Source organism: Passer domesticus, chromosome 5 (assembly GCF_036417665.1).
Source record: "Passer domesticus isolate bPasDom1 chromosome 5, bPasDom1.hap1, whole genome shotgun sequence".
NCBI lineage: Eukaryota > Metazoa > Chordata > Aves > Passeriformes > Passeridae > Passer > Passer domesticus.
The window spans coordinates 40973778-40988205 of record NC_087478.1 but is presented as its reverse complement, the minus strand read 5'-3'; the positions used below and the strand labels follow the sequence as shown (position 1 = coordinate 40988205).

Sequence of the window (14428 nt, the reverse complement as noted above, 5' to 3'; positions counted from 1 at the left end):
TACAGAGGTAGATAAATATGAGAGGGAAAGATATTGAGGAGGAAACTGAAATGCATCATGATTAAGTTACTTTTGGAAGCAGAAGAACAGTCAGAGCTGGGATTATAGTAAAAATATTCACATGCCTGAGTGAACAACAATTTCATTAGCCTGTTCTGCCACTTCATCAAGCACATCCAATGCACTTCATCAGCTAACTCCCTGTTAGCAGCCATATCATGGGGGTTGATTATGACAATTCCACTCTGTAACACTACTCATTCTTTTGCTTAAAACCAGAGGAATAAGGAAGCAGATCTGCATCAGAAACCATTCAGTTCCACCAGCTTTAAAAATTATAATCAGCTCTGAAACAAAGCTATTTTCTTGGTTTTGTTGTAAGTTCTTCTGGACTCCAGCTCCTCAGTGTCCACCACTACCAGCCCTTGTTGCTCCTCTCCTTAAGAGCCATGTGGATCACCCTCCAATTTTAGAGAGCTTCTCTTCCTTTTTTTTTCTCCTTTCTTCTGTCTTAGGCAGAGGCTTGGAAGTCTCCACTCCTGGGAAAGGACAAGGGTATCAGAGAGGCAAATGAAAGCCACAAGTTATTCCTGATGAGCAACCTGTGCAACCCTTTGGCCAATGTTTGATGCAACAAAGACCTGTCTTGGTTTAACCTTTTCATAAACCCTTGGTCAAAGCAGATGCAAATCAGTTGATGGCAGTTTAAAAATGAGCCAGTCATATTGAAAGAGGGTGCAAGAACCACTCAGAGCTAGAAAAGTTGAGTTGCAGTGAGGATGAGGAAGGACAAATCAAAGTATACTAAAAAAGGAAATGAAGAGATGTCTCAGTTACTGACTACTAGAACCAGCATGGAAGAATTGTTTGGAATACTATTGTTGAATTTACTAGATAAAAATGTAACATGAATAGATGCTCAGCTCAAGCTGAACAAATTCAACTTAGAAAAGAGAGCATGTTTTTTTAAACCATGAGTATGAAGTTAACCTTCAAAAGAGGTTTCCAGGAGAAGCAATAAGTTGCATACTCTGGATGTCTTTCTAGAAGATCAAGTTTTAATCAAACCCAAATGATTGACATAGGTACAGGTAAAATATAATGGCCTGTGCTATGTGACCCTGAAGTGCTGCCTAACACTAGATACAGGATTAAAAACGTTGTCTGAGTCTGTGATTATGTGATGGATTCCTGGGCCCAACAAGTTAATCAGTGAGGCAGCATCTTGGCTGATAGATGGCTTTGGGAGCTGGACCTGGCCTTGTTCCTCTCTGTGTCTTTTACATTAGCAGGTCCTGGGGACAGAGAAGTCCAGAAGACAGATCCTACCTAAATGTAAACTGTGGCTGCTAGATCTCACAGACAAGATCCTCTTTATATGCTTTTCTACTGTTTCCCCACGTTGCACAGGGAGGGACATGTCATCCTTGTCCTCTGGGTAGTACATAGCAGAGTAGCCTAGATACGCTCTTTAAGATTCAAAGGCAAGTACAGATGTCTGAGTCCTGGGTTTAGGCAAAATTTCACATCAAGTCCCTGGTTCCCTGAATGACTGTACTGACCAATAAGTAATTATGCAAAAATGGATTTTGCCATCAGCATTTTTTTCTTGTTAATTAAATGGTGAGTTCCAGATTGAGATTAAAGTACCTGCCTCTATGGTCTCTTTATGACCAGGGTACATCTAACCAGCACAGTAGCACTGGAGCTGAGAGTGATATTCAGCTTACCAGCCATTAGGGATGCAATTCAATGGCCCACACAAAGCCATTAAGGATGTTCAGAGCACCTGAATATCTGCAGAAGGCTGGTAGAAAGGACCTATGACTTATAGGACATACTTAACTCCTGGGCAGTTCAGTCCATCCCAGGGTGTCACTCTCCTGCCTCTCTAGATGTCTGATGAGTGTGGTGGGAGTTTTGACACATAGGTAGGCACCTGCATTTCAGGGTCTTAATGTGAAGCTGAATGTTACTCAGACTAACTACAGTCCTGATACTCCATGTTGCGATCACTGCCTTAAGTCTGTGCAGCATGTACATCCTCAGGGGGCACGGGTTTTGCCTAGATTGCTGACTGAATGTCAGGCTCATCACATATGTGTAACTGCACCCACGACCTTATGGTCCTGAGCCCCAAAGGCTGGACTGGAGGTCCCCTATGAGTTGTAAATATGATTGGTGTAAACCAGTCCCATCAGGAAAACTTTCCAGAACTGCTGTTTAGGGTCAATATGCCAAAACTATTCTGCCATCCTAGCATGGATAATTTTAACCTTGTCCTAAACATCTTATTTATCACTTTGACATTATATAAAAATATATCTATGGTGTGGCTTAACTAAGAATATAGATATAATAGGTAACAAACCAAAATTAAGACCATCATCTAAGATGGGGAAAAAACATTTCTACCACTAATGAAGAAGAAAGATTTTTAAAGCCTCTAAGACAAAGGAAAGGTTTTTAATCACAGTCCTACTCTTAAGAATGCCTAACAACACCTTTAATGAGAACTACTTTTGAATGTCTGTAACAAGTATGGACTTCTTTTCATCATGATGCTAAGGTGAGAGAATAGAATTGAAAGTTTGTAACAAAAGTTTTCACTTTAGTCAAGGAAGGATCACTGAGGCAGATAAACTGGGTAAGGAATGATTACTGGCCCTAACTTTCTCACAACAGTAAAAACAGAAGAGCGAGAGTCTTCCACTGCAGACAGTTTTATTTGATATAATATCCACTGCACAGTGACTGATGAAATGAACAGAGAAAGCAATTGTCACAAAGCCAACTGGGAAGAGAGCTAGCAGAAAACAAGAAGGAAAAATGGCAATAATTTCAAGCCAGAAAATTCGCATTTCTTATATCCTACCTGCTAACTCCTTTCTTTTCTGCCTTCATTGGCACAGCTGATCCTGCTCTCCTAAAATTCTTTGTGAAATACATATCCCAGCTCTATTTGTTCTACCCACACTGAAAGCCCCAGTGAAGAAAAATATTGTTGAAAAAATGTAACAAAAGCAGATTTCTTTGGCCTGTGTTACAATGAGGAAGATGAGTCCTCGGTTTGCTGCCCTACCCCCCTTGCCAACACACTGCAGTGCATGTTGTCCCTGTGTAGGCATGGGCCAGTGGAGCACAGGCAGAGCCCTGTGTGCTTCCCACATCACTGCAACCTTGTCCTTCAGCAGCAGAGCTGCAGTGCTTGCATCACATGCAGTAGTACCATGTGGCTTCATCCACATTATGCTCCTTTAGGGCAGTTTTGTTGAGGTTTTGTCCTGTATGTATTAGGGGAGGAACACAGAAGGAACTGATGAAATGGGCTTGATGTGGTTAGTGGATCCAAACCCATTTCCTATTTTGCTTACCTGCAGTGATTTCTTGTCTCTTGCCAGCAAAAACACCTTGCCAAGAAAGCAAGGTCTCAGCCCCAGGAAGAAACATGTCTTGTGTCTCAAGGAGATTCTCCACTTTTTTTCTGGGCTGCTTAGAAGACATATACCTCCCAGACAAGATCCATTTTTACTTCCATGGTGTGGCTGTGAGAAAGGTGTAGCAGAGCACTGCAGTAGGAGAGCTGGACAACACACTCTTTGTTTCTTGAACAATGCAGCCTTTTTCTGACTTGAGCAAACACTTTACCCAGCAATACTATCCTTGGCAGTACTACAGAGTTCCCAGCTTCCATGGCCTAGGAAGGTAGATTAAGTTTCTCACCTGATTAGTCACTCCAGTGGCCCTTGTACAAACCAGGTGTCTCTGCAGAATAAAATATCATCATTTGCTGCTGCTGTCACTGATGTTCTTTCCTGCTGCAAAAGTTTTGAGAGTTATGATAAAATCAGTTTTTTGTTGAATGCTCATTTCCCAGTCACTGCTAAACCACTTAGTTGAATCTATTTGTTTTCCACATCAGTCTCACTGCTGCAGATCTCAGTTGTTCCCATCAATCAATCCAATTTTGTCATGCTGAAGAATGGTGTGCTGTAGTTTTGTTTCATTTCTTGTCCTCCCACAGGCTTACCAACAAGTCTAGAATCACCTTGCCCATTTCCTTTTTGATTTTGGACTGACAGCTCTTGTCTCAAATGATGCTTAAGTTGCTACAAACAAATTGGCTTTGTCCATCAGCATTTCATGCTCTCCATACTCCCTGAGTGGAGATAGTCTGTTGGATATTTTCTTCAGAAATGGCTCAGCTTGGTGGGAACTATTCCTGTGCCAAGCCAGTGGCACGGACTTTTGCTGAGCTGCATAAAAGGGATCTAACTCTGTTTTGAAGGCATAATTGGAGAAGAAAATAATGATAAAGATCCATAAAACAGTGTGGCAAGGTATAAACCTTAGAACTCAAGGCAATAAACAGTGCATTGAAAAACAGGACTCACAAAAACTGAAAGAGGAACATATTTTTAGTAATCTGCAGGGAGACACCATAAAAAGTTTTCCACAAATTTCTATTCTCATATGTTTCAGCAAATTATCCCTGGAGAGGCAGCATGTACCGTATGGATAACTTTAAACCTTGTTTTCAAACTGAAAGTCATTTGCACTCAAAAATCTTAGCCCCAGCTTGGCACACCATACTTCAGAGCAGTGAAGTGTAAGGGGCACCAGATTCAAACTACGCCTCTCTAAGCATTTGTTTTTCCTACCATATCAGAGGAAAGCATTATGGACTTTTGCTCCTGGCAGCATTTTTTGATGGGTGTGGCCCATTTGTTCTTGTCCTCCCAGTGATGGAGGCCACACCAGATGTCCCTCCTCTCAGGCATCAAGTTAGTTCTAGGGAAGGTGTGTCCGAGGAGGGCTACAGAAAGAAACTTCTTTTCTATTTCTTGGTTGGAGCTAACTGGAAAAGGTCAAAGCAGTACCATTAATCACCCTTTCATGTGATGGATGGCGATATCCACTCCTTTCAGTCATTTCTGTTGCAAATCCCTCCTTATAGCAAATCAAAAGCAGACAAAACATAATGTCAGTCAGTAATTTATTGAGAACTGCAAGATAATTCACTCTGTCAATACAGCACATTAGTTGACATGATGAAGATGAGGCCATAATAAACAAATGAAGTCTCCTGACAGTAGAATGGATGAGGTTGATTTCACTGGACATCTATCAGCAGGTCTCTTCGTGAACCTCGTTTTTCTACTCATCACACAGTTCCTTCCTCCCTCCCAGGAATTTCCTTTCAGCTTCTGCCTGTTTGCTGGAGCAAATCCTCCATTTCCAGCCTGCTGTTCTGGTGTATCCCACTGCCTTTGGCAGAGTGGGCAGTAGTACTTCTGCCAGTATGGAAAGCTGTCAGGAGCCTTCCCGAGCTCTTAGGAAACACAGAAATTGCAGTTGCTGTTCTGCTGCTTCAGCATCTTCTTTTCTCCTGTGGGATGGGGAAAAAGGGCTGGTTGTGACGTAGAGCTGCAGAGTAAAAGGAACAAGTGTGGGATCCCCGTTTGTTTCACAGCATATGACATTTAGCCAAAGAGGGGAGCATTACTCCCCTCTTCAGCTGAAGAAGTCTATTGTAGAGACAAACATTAAGGCTTTGAGAATGCCTACCCCCAGCTGCACTGGGGGGCTTGGTGACACCCTCTTAAAGCACTGCACTGGGTTTAGGAAGAAATGTCTGCTGTGGGAAGGTTTATCTGAGGCGCAGCAATTCTTAGCGTGACTATAAAGAGGAACTTGTGTGGACCGGATGTCTCGGGCTCTCTCCCCACCATGCTGTGACTTGCTGGAGAGGCTCTGTGAAAGTGATTCTTATCTGCAGTGTGGCAGCTCAGTGTAGGTCTCTGTACAGCCCCACAGCCCACTGGCCTGTAGATACTGTCGGAGTCCTTTCCTCTGGGTGATATATCTGCTGGTCCTGAAAGAATGCCTTCCTTAACGCTACTTTGAATCAATTTTATTGAGCAACAACCTAATAACATATTTGTTTAAAAATGTAGGTTTTTAACATTGAGGCAATACTTCTGAAAGACCATCCTTTAGCACTTCTCTTTCTTTCCAGTTCACATTTCATCTTAAAATTATCATTAAAACTGACAAGAGAATATGAGGGAGGAGGTCACTGGAAAACAGATAATAGCAAAATTTGCTACCTTACCTACCTTGAAGTATATCTTGTAGCTATACTAAAATATTGTACAATAAATTCTTTTTTAGTAGCCAAAACCAGGATTCTCCCTATCAAATTTCTTTGGCAGAAATACAGAAATAGTTGCAAGCTTCTCTGCCAAAATGCTAATTGCTCCCTAGTGAATCATCCAGTTATGCAGAAACATGGGTCTGTTTATGTCCTCAGTGTAATACTTATAACATAACCAAGGCACCTTTCCTGTTTCTTGCACATTAGATCTGTATATCTGAGTTAATATAATGGAAGTTGCACTTCCAGACATTGCAGAAAAAAGAAACAAGTGAATGCTCATTACAGAGTGTGCAGAATGCAGAGACATCACCATGGATTTCAAATTGCAAAAATTTGCTTGCCTTCTCTGTGTAGCAGCTACATACATATTTCTGTTTTTACCAGCTGTGAGATTCTTAAGGGATTGCTGTGTAAGTCCAGCATGGGCTCACTAGCAGCTCAGAAACAGGCAGAATGGATGATGGGGTGAAGACATGCTCCTCTTTCACTCCTTGTTAAAGGTAATTTGAGGGAATGGGAGTTTCTGTGTGGGAGAATATGTGATGCAAGAACAATCTAAAAATATTTCTTTTTGCTTCCATAGCAACTCCCATGCTGGCATGTCTTTGAATTCGTTAATTCATTCTTTCAGCTCTCTTTGTGGGCTTTGTCCAGTTTGCAGAGTTGCAAAATGATCTTTCCACCTGTGTTTACAGATGTGTGCCTGCAGTCTGTTCTGGCAGCAGGGTACATCCTACATCTCCAGGGAGACCTCCCTGCAGCCTGCCAGTACTTCAAGGGGGTTTATGAAAAAGAGGGAGAGAGATTTCTTGCATGGATAGATAGTGACAGGACTAGGGGGAATGGTTTTAAACTAAAATGGAAGAGAATTAGAATAGATGTTAAGAATTATTTTTTTTTAAACTCAAAGGGCAGTGAGACACTAGAACAGATTGCCCAGAGAAGCTGGAGATGCCCCATCCCTGGCAGTGTGCAAGGCCAGGCTGGACATGCCTTTCACTGGTCTAGTGAAAGGCATCCCTGTCCACAGCAGGGGTTTTGCAACTAGGTGATCTTTAAGGTCGGTTCCAACCCAAACCATTCTATGGTTCTGTAATTCTCTACTGGAAACAGCACTTGATAGGGGAAAGAATGATGGCCCTTGTCACACACAAGAATCAAAGGACTGCAATTGTCCCCTGTAAACTGCTCTCTTTGCATTCAGACTCATGCTCTGGCTGACCCAAAAACACCAGAAGGAAGGCCCTGACAACCTCATCTCATAGTACATTGTTGTAAAAGCAATCTTGCTCACATTTTATCTCTATCTCTTCTGTGATATAAAGGTGCAATTATGAAATTTATGCTTGCAAATGCTTCTGCCTTTTGTCTGATGGCAGCAAGGATATAGTACATTTCCTTCTTTATAAGTTATAAGCAGAGACCTGAGTGAAAATGATGTAGCAGGAAAGGTTTTATTGCTTTTCATAATTTTCTTTTTCATATTTTCAGAGTAATTTTATTATTTTAGAGGAAGTGTGGGTGTTTGTGGAAATTCATTGAGGGTCAATAACAATTTAATCCCGACAAGGACACTTGTAATAATTCTGTGTTGAGAGGTGAAGCAATGCTGGGTGAGCAATTGTTCTTGTTAGCACATATTGTGCTTCTCTGGGATATGGGGGGTTCAAACAGCCACAGCATGTCCACCTTTCCAAAGGCTATGGTGAGCAAATGCCTTAAGCTTGATTTGGATTTGTGTGAGGAGCAGTTATCCTGCACAGTGATAACTACAAGGAGAAAACCAACCTCTGGCAGTTCTGGTGGTGGGAAGGTGCTGCCAGCGAAAGGTCCACAGTAGTCCATGTGAGGAGCTCCGAGACAAGGGTCCCATTGAGCTGGGGGGGCCATGCCCCAGGCAGGCCCTGGAAGCAGGAGGAATCATTCTCTATTTCTTGAAGCCCAGAACCAGCACTCTTCTAATGCCAAACTTCTGACATCAAAGCTCTGAACATTTCTTTCAGAGAATTGTCCAAAATCTTTTCGTTCCACAATTCTATAACTTCTTTCAGACCCCAGACTTTTATATCCTTCTTTATCAAAGGAACAGAGTTTTAGCTGATGTGGCCAAAGGGCTGATAGACTGTCCTTTCTGTTCCCCTTTCTTAATCTTTTGTCACCCTTAGGCTAGATGATAAAATTTATTTTGATTCTCTTATTCTTTTGACTTCTGTCTTCAACCAAGAAACTCATTAAAATCAAAAGCCAGTGTAGATATCTAAGTCAACACAATTTCAAACTGCCATGTCACAAAACAAAGTAACTGCAAAGGTCTCAGGAAGATGCCATTTTAACAAATTCAAAACAGCTGCTCTGCCATCTAGTGTCATTGAATAATGTCTGCTAAGCCCCAGCTTTCACCCTAAACTGCTGAAACAACTCTACCATGTACTTTTCCTTCCAGTAGGCCTTTCAGGTCAGGAACATGCCTCTCTGACAGACAGAGGGATGAAAGTCAGGGGCTGTGTCCATTAGAAGCTCTCTGGTGGCATTAAGGTGAATGTAATTTGTCTCTCACATGAAAGAACTGTTCCTTACCTGGAAAGGTAAGCTACAAAGCCAGGCACATCTGAAGAGCTGCTGGCCTTCCCCCAATGATTTGTTAGCTCTATTTAGAATGTTATCCATGTTCTTTGTTTTAGACAGGAAAATAGCAAGCCTGTGAGGAAAATGCAATCTTTTCAAGTCTACCAGATGTTCATTTTGCCCCAGGTATTTTGTGCTTCATAGTATGAAGTCATCTCCAGAAGTGAAAAATTGCCTAAATTAGGCCACAGAAGTCTGAATGCTACGGGTCTTTGCTGGATGAAAATTAATTTGGCTTTCTGTTTTGGGATTTTTTTTTTGTTTGTTTCTTTGGGTTTTTTATTTCTTTTGGTTTTTTATTGCCTCTTTATATCAATGATATCTCCCCCAAATGAACTTCTATTCATTAAGATCAGGGAAGTAGGTTTTTGAAAACAAGTTAAAGTGATAAATACTTGTGTCCAGTTTAAGGTATGTACTTAAAATAATTTAGACATATTTTTCTTTTTCTTCAGGGCCAAATACCGTTCTTGTCTGTAGAACCAGATATGTGGCAATTAGGAATTATTCATGTATTCTCTTTGTTTCTTATCCAGTTAAATGTTGTCCTGATGAATCTTTAGAAACTGACTTAATTTGCCAGAATAACTCCCAATTAAGATCAGTGCTCACCACTTCAATTGATAACAGATGTTTGGCTCCTGTGAAAGGAGTATGACTTTACACATTTTTTGAAATGTCACAGCTCTTTGTATTCACAACTAGAAGCCATGCCAGAGCAAACCAATGCTGTCAATTGCAGAGCTGAAACAAAACACACAAAACACAAGACAGTGCATTCCAGAAACAGTACAAGTGTGGTTTGGAAAAGCTCAAATTTGAAGCCACTAAAACCATGATATAAATCCTGCAGTGTAGTCATGGTCTGCTTAATTTAGGGACTGATGAGAAATACTGCCTTAAATCTTTCTTTCTCAAGCAATCACATGAGATTGCCACTCTTTGGGGACAGAAGTGTGATGAGGCCAATCTCAGCTACTTTTACTAAAAGGTTTCTTTGAGTTTTTGAATTCCTAGCCCAAACAGATCTTCATCCTAAAATAAGGAGGAAAAAAAAACAGGAAAAGGGAATCCTTCAGGATATGGGCACTCATTTTATCTTACCATAACATGTCTAAAAGAAACATTCTTGCAGCCTCCTGTTTTTCTGGCAGGGTCTCTAAATTCACATTTATTCCAAAAGTACCCTAGTCTGAAGTGCTTTGCAGAAGACTCTGGAGCCTCATGAGGTGGCTCTGTGAACACACAGAATCCTATTGTGCTGTAGATGAATGAAGAGATACAGATTTTCTAACCCAAGCTGACCAAAAGACAACTAGGTTTTCAGGTGTAAAATGACGGCCAGAGATCAGCAAGGTTAGTGCATGGGTGTTGTTTACCCTGATGTGCTCCAGTTCTCAAAACATATAAATTATCCTCCTTCACAAAAATTGAGTCACGTTTTGTTTTTATCACAATAGTCCCAGCTGTTTCAAATAGCTGGCACTAATAATCTGTGCTTTAGAACTGATTAGCATCCTATATCCCTTCATTTCTAAAATGGAATTTTAATCAGATTGTAATTCCTTGAAACCTCCACGTCAGTGAGTACTTCCCTAACCATTAATCAATTGAATTTTGCCCTCAATTAAGCTGCTTAAATCCCCTTCATATTACTGATTGATAACTTTCATTGCCTCCAGCACATCGCTGACACGCTGTTAGGGGTTTTTTTAACATCAGGGCCATGACACTATTATAAAACTGAGAAAAAGAACAGACGTTTGCATTGCTGCTGTTGTGGCTTTTCAGCTTTCTCATTTTAAATCCCTGTTTTCTTCAGGGATTTGAAAGTGGGTCATAAATTCATTCCAAAGAGAAATCACTTTCATTGGTCTAATCATGCAAGTACTCAATGTCTCTTCTGGGAGGCCAGTTCTTAGTGTGCAAGTAGCTTAGCTCCTTCTGCTCAACCCCCCTGCATTATTGTTTTATGGCCTTTATGCTTTTTCTGTTGTTTTTGTTTGACTGGTTGCTTCTGATGCTACTGTGCTGAAGCATAAATAAATTTTTCATAGGTAAGTTGGTAAGTTGTGACTCTACAATACAGAAGGATAATTGAAAGAAAATGAAGTTCTTTGGCTTGAGTAGAAATGCTTCCTATAAAGCATTTCAAACTGGAAATGTCAAGAAACTAAGTTAATACCTCAGATAACCAAGAGCTTTATTGATTCTTTAGGACAACCACATGCAACCTAAGGGAACAGTTCTGCAATCCTTATTCAAAATTACTTATTCAAAATTACTTATTCAAACAAGTCCGAGAGATTTAAGTCTCTGGGACTGGATCACATATCAGCTAGCAATAAATAAAGAAACACAAAATATGCTTCTCAGAACAGAAGGGTTTTTTGGTTAACTAAGAATTCATGTTGGAGACACTCATGCATGTGCTTTCATAGGTGCCACTTCTTAAACATTTTCTTTCCCTGAGCAAAATGTTGTTTAGCATGTTAATTTAGGGCAGCACATGTCTTGTGTTTCAGTTTTAAACTGGTAGCATGTTCCAGATTTGATACAGCCATGCATTTAAGTAATTATCTGGAATGCAGAGTCAGGGACAGTTACACAGTCTGGAATTTAACCACCAGAATACACCAAAGGAAGATAAATCCTCAGAGTCCCAAGGTAGCACAGAAATCTGCTTGAAAGAATAAGCTAAGTTCTCATGTCTTGCTATTGATGTAAAACAGAAAAAAAATCACAAAAAACCAAAAAAATCCAGACCCCAAAATCCAGACCCCAAAATCCAAGCATTTCTATTATGATTACTACTGCTAAACCTAATTAACTCTCAGTATGTGCCAGACATAGCAGACCTGATTAAAGTCTTCTGTTCTGGTGTTAAAAGATAATCCAAGGCCTTTAAGCTTTTATTCAGATGCCTATGATTTTGTAAGAACACCTGCTGTACAGCATATGCTGATTAGAATTTAATTTTTGAATTAAAATGGTTTATAGAAGGAAGGAAGGAAGGAAGGAAGGAAGGAAGGAAGGAAGGAAGGAAGGAAGGAAGGAAGGAAGGAAGGAAGGAAGGAAGGAAGGAAGGAAGGAAGGAAGGAAGGAAGGAAGGAAGGAAGGAAGGAAGGAAGGAAGGAAGGAAGGAAGGAAGGAAGGAAGGAAGGAAGGAAGGAAGGAAGGAAGGAAGGAAGGAAGGAAGGAAGGAAGGAAGGAAGGAAGGAAGGAAGGAAGGAAGGAAGGAGCCAGTGGCAGCTCCTGGAATGGCATTGCTCTGCTCTCTGCAAGAACTTAGGATAGTTCTTTCTTAATCACTTGTGTTGGACATTAAACTCATCTTTGTTTTACTTCTACCTTATTGAAGTTATGTTTCTTACCTTGCTATGTGTCATTCAGGCTGATGGAAGACTGAAGTTGGAGGCTAAAGCTGTATTTTAGCTCTAGCTGGCAGCTGTTTTTGTTGTTGCAGTGGATTTCTTCCAAGTTCAGAGAAAAAAATTAAAGTATGTAATTTGTTTTTTCTGAGACATGCCACATAGCACTAGAGCACACTCAGAGCAACAGTCATGACCTTGGTGTATCACAGTCCATGGTTTTGACAGGAGAATCAGTAGCACAAGATGTTGTGTAGTAGGAAGTGATTCTATGCTGAGTTAATCAAAATATGACACATAAGCTGGGTTTGATTATAGCTCATATCTCAAAGACTTTATTGTTGGGAAGAGGAAGGGCAGCTTGCTTGCTTTTATTTTGAAGTACTTCTATAATTTACGGTCGGTTCCTGGCTTAGTTATCAGAAAAAGACATTTAGTACTTTTTGGTTTTGTCTTATTTGCTAGAACTCATCAAGCCTCTCAATGTTTGTCTGTAAAGATTTACCTAATGAAATAATTTAATAAGTGGCACAGGTCTTCATCTCTTTCAGGGAAGTCTTTTCCACTCCTTCTGACGTTAAAGTCTGCTGTGAACACTGAGTAAGGAGGTGGAGAATCAGGGGTCCCATTTATAACTTTCTAAGTCCATAGAAATAATCCCAGGGGAATTTTGAAAGAGATGTTTAACTACTTAACACTTCCCCTGGAAAGTAATCTCCTGTCAAAACCAGGTGTTCAACAGGACAGCTAGATACCTGGTGCTTTGTTACACTTTTTAAAGATGCAACAAAGCAACTGTATGTTTTTTTTTATTGCCAAGAGTATTTTTTTGAGATATTGAGTTCTGACATAGAAGTTTGCTGGGCTGATTCAGATGGCCATTTTTCCATAATAGAAAATTCTTACAGATATGTGTGGGAGGTCCTTCAGAAGTGCAACACGATTTTTCTTCAGACACTCTTAATATTTCAGGTTGACACTGTATTAGAAAAATACAGAAACTGTTTTTCCTTGGCATTTGAGTTATGCTATCTGAAATTAATTTCAATGGCAACAAGAAATATTGGTGCAAACTGCACCCTTTTGTAAAGGGAAATCCTGCTGTACTAAATCTTGACTGTAACCCTGTAATCCTAAACTGAGAGAAGACTTCAAAGGACTGAGTTTTATTTCTGCTCTCACATCAGGCTATCAGTAATGCACAAGTATTGGTGAAAAGATGGCACAGTTGATACAGTGATAACAAAGCAAGATTATAAAATTTTCACTGTTGCCACCACCCAAAGTTCACTAAAATTAAAGAAAAAATATCCTTTCCAGGTTTTTTTACTTGCTTGATAGATTTTGATGCTTTGTCATTTGCATTTTCAGATTTTTTTTTTTTTGCAGCAGCAGCTCTGAAAGAAATCAGTATAAGAAAAGTCTATGATTTACAACTATAAATTTTGTATAGCTGTTAGTCAAAGCAGGTCTTCATTTCCCTTCTGTAAAGATAATTGTTACAACTGAATTCCTCCTTCAGAGACAAAAAAAACTGCAGAAAGATTTGTGGGATAACCTTTCTTTTAATCACTACTTTTACTTAGATGTTTACCTTTCTCTCTGTCCATTGCTTGTTCTGTGCATATTTGCCTTTATTTCTGTGATTCTTTCCCTGTTTGTGATTCTTGTTCCTTACTATTTTCTCAGTATTTGCTTTTCTCATGCATGCTTTTAACATATCTTCGCTTTTCTTAAATTTTTCTGTGTGCTTGCATTCTCTGAAAGTGTTTGGCAATCAGGAACTCAGTGATTGAGTGACTGATCACACTGAATTAATGCTGCATCTCCAGTATCCTCCCATCACCTTTCTCAGCCTGCTTCTTTCTGACACTCCAAGGGTTTGTCATACTACTGTGCTAGGGTAAGAAAATAGCATAAGCTTGCTCTGAGATAGTTGCTTTCTCTGCTGTGGTCTAATTTGCTCCTTCCTAGCTTTGCATATTTCATTGCCTAGCCAGAATATCCTCCCCGCTTTGTAATATCCTGTAATATCCTCCCTGCTTTGTCTGCAAATGAGCCCATACATTTTTGGTGAAGCCCTGTCCTTATTCTCCACAGTGAGCCAAAGGGAATGTGCTGGTCGTGACTCTGCTTGAGGATTCATATTGTGCTAATGCCACCGGCCTGGAGCAGACAATTACCCTAATATATGGTATGTGGCAGCATTCTTCTGCTGGGATTCAACATCTCAGCCTTGTTACTACCATTTTCCTTACCATTTTGTGGGGCT

The 14428-nt window shown here is 40.3% G+C and overlaps 1 long non-coding RNA gene across 1 annotated transcript; it reads right to left on the bottom strand.

The window, feature by feature from the left end:
• Positions 1–266: 266 nt before the first annotated feature.
• On the bottom strand, positions 267–12404 carry LOC135301349 (uncharacterized). Its single transcript, XR_010363108.1, has 3 exons — positions 12160–12404; positions 3375–5427; positions 267–539 (listed from the first exon to the last, which is right to left on the bottom strand). It is a non-coding gene; the product is annotated as an uncharacterized LOC135301349 (long non-coding RNA).
• Between the last annotated feature and the right edge of the window lie 2024 nt (positions 12405–14428).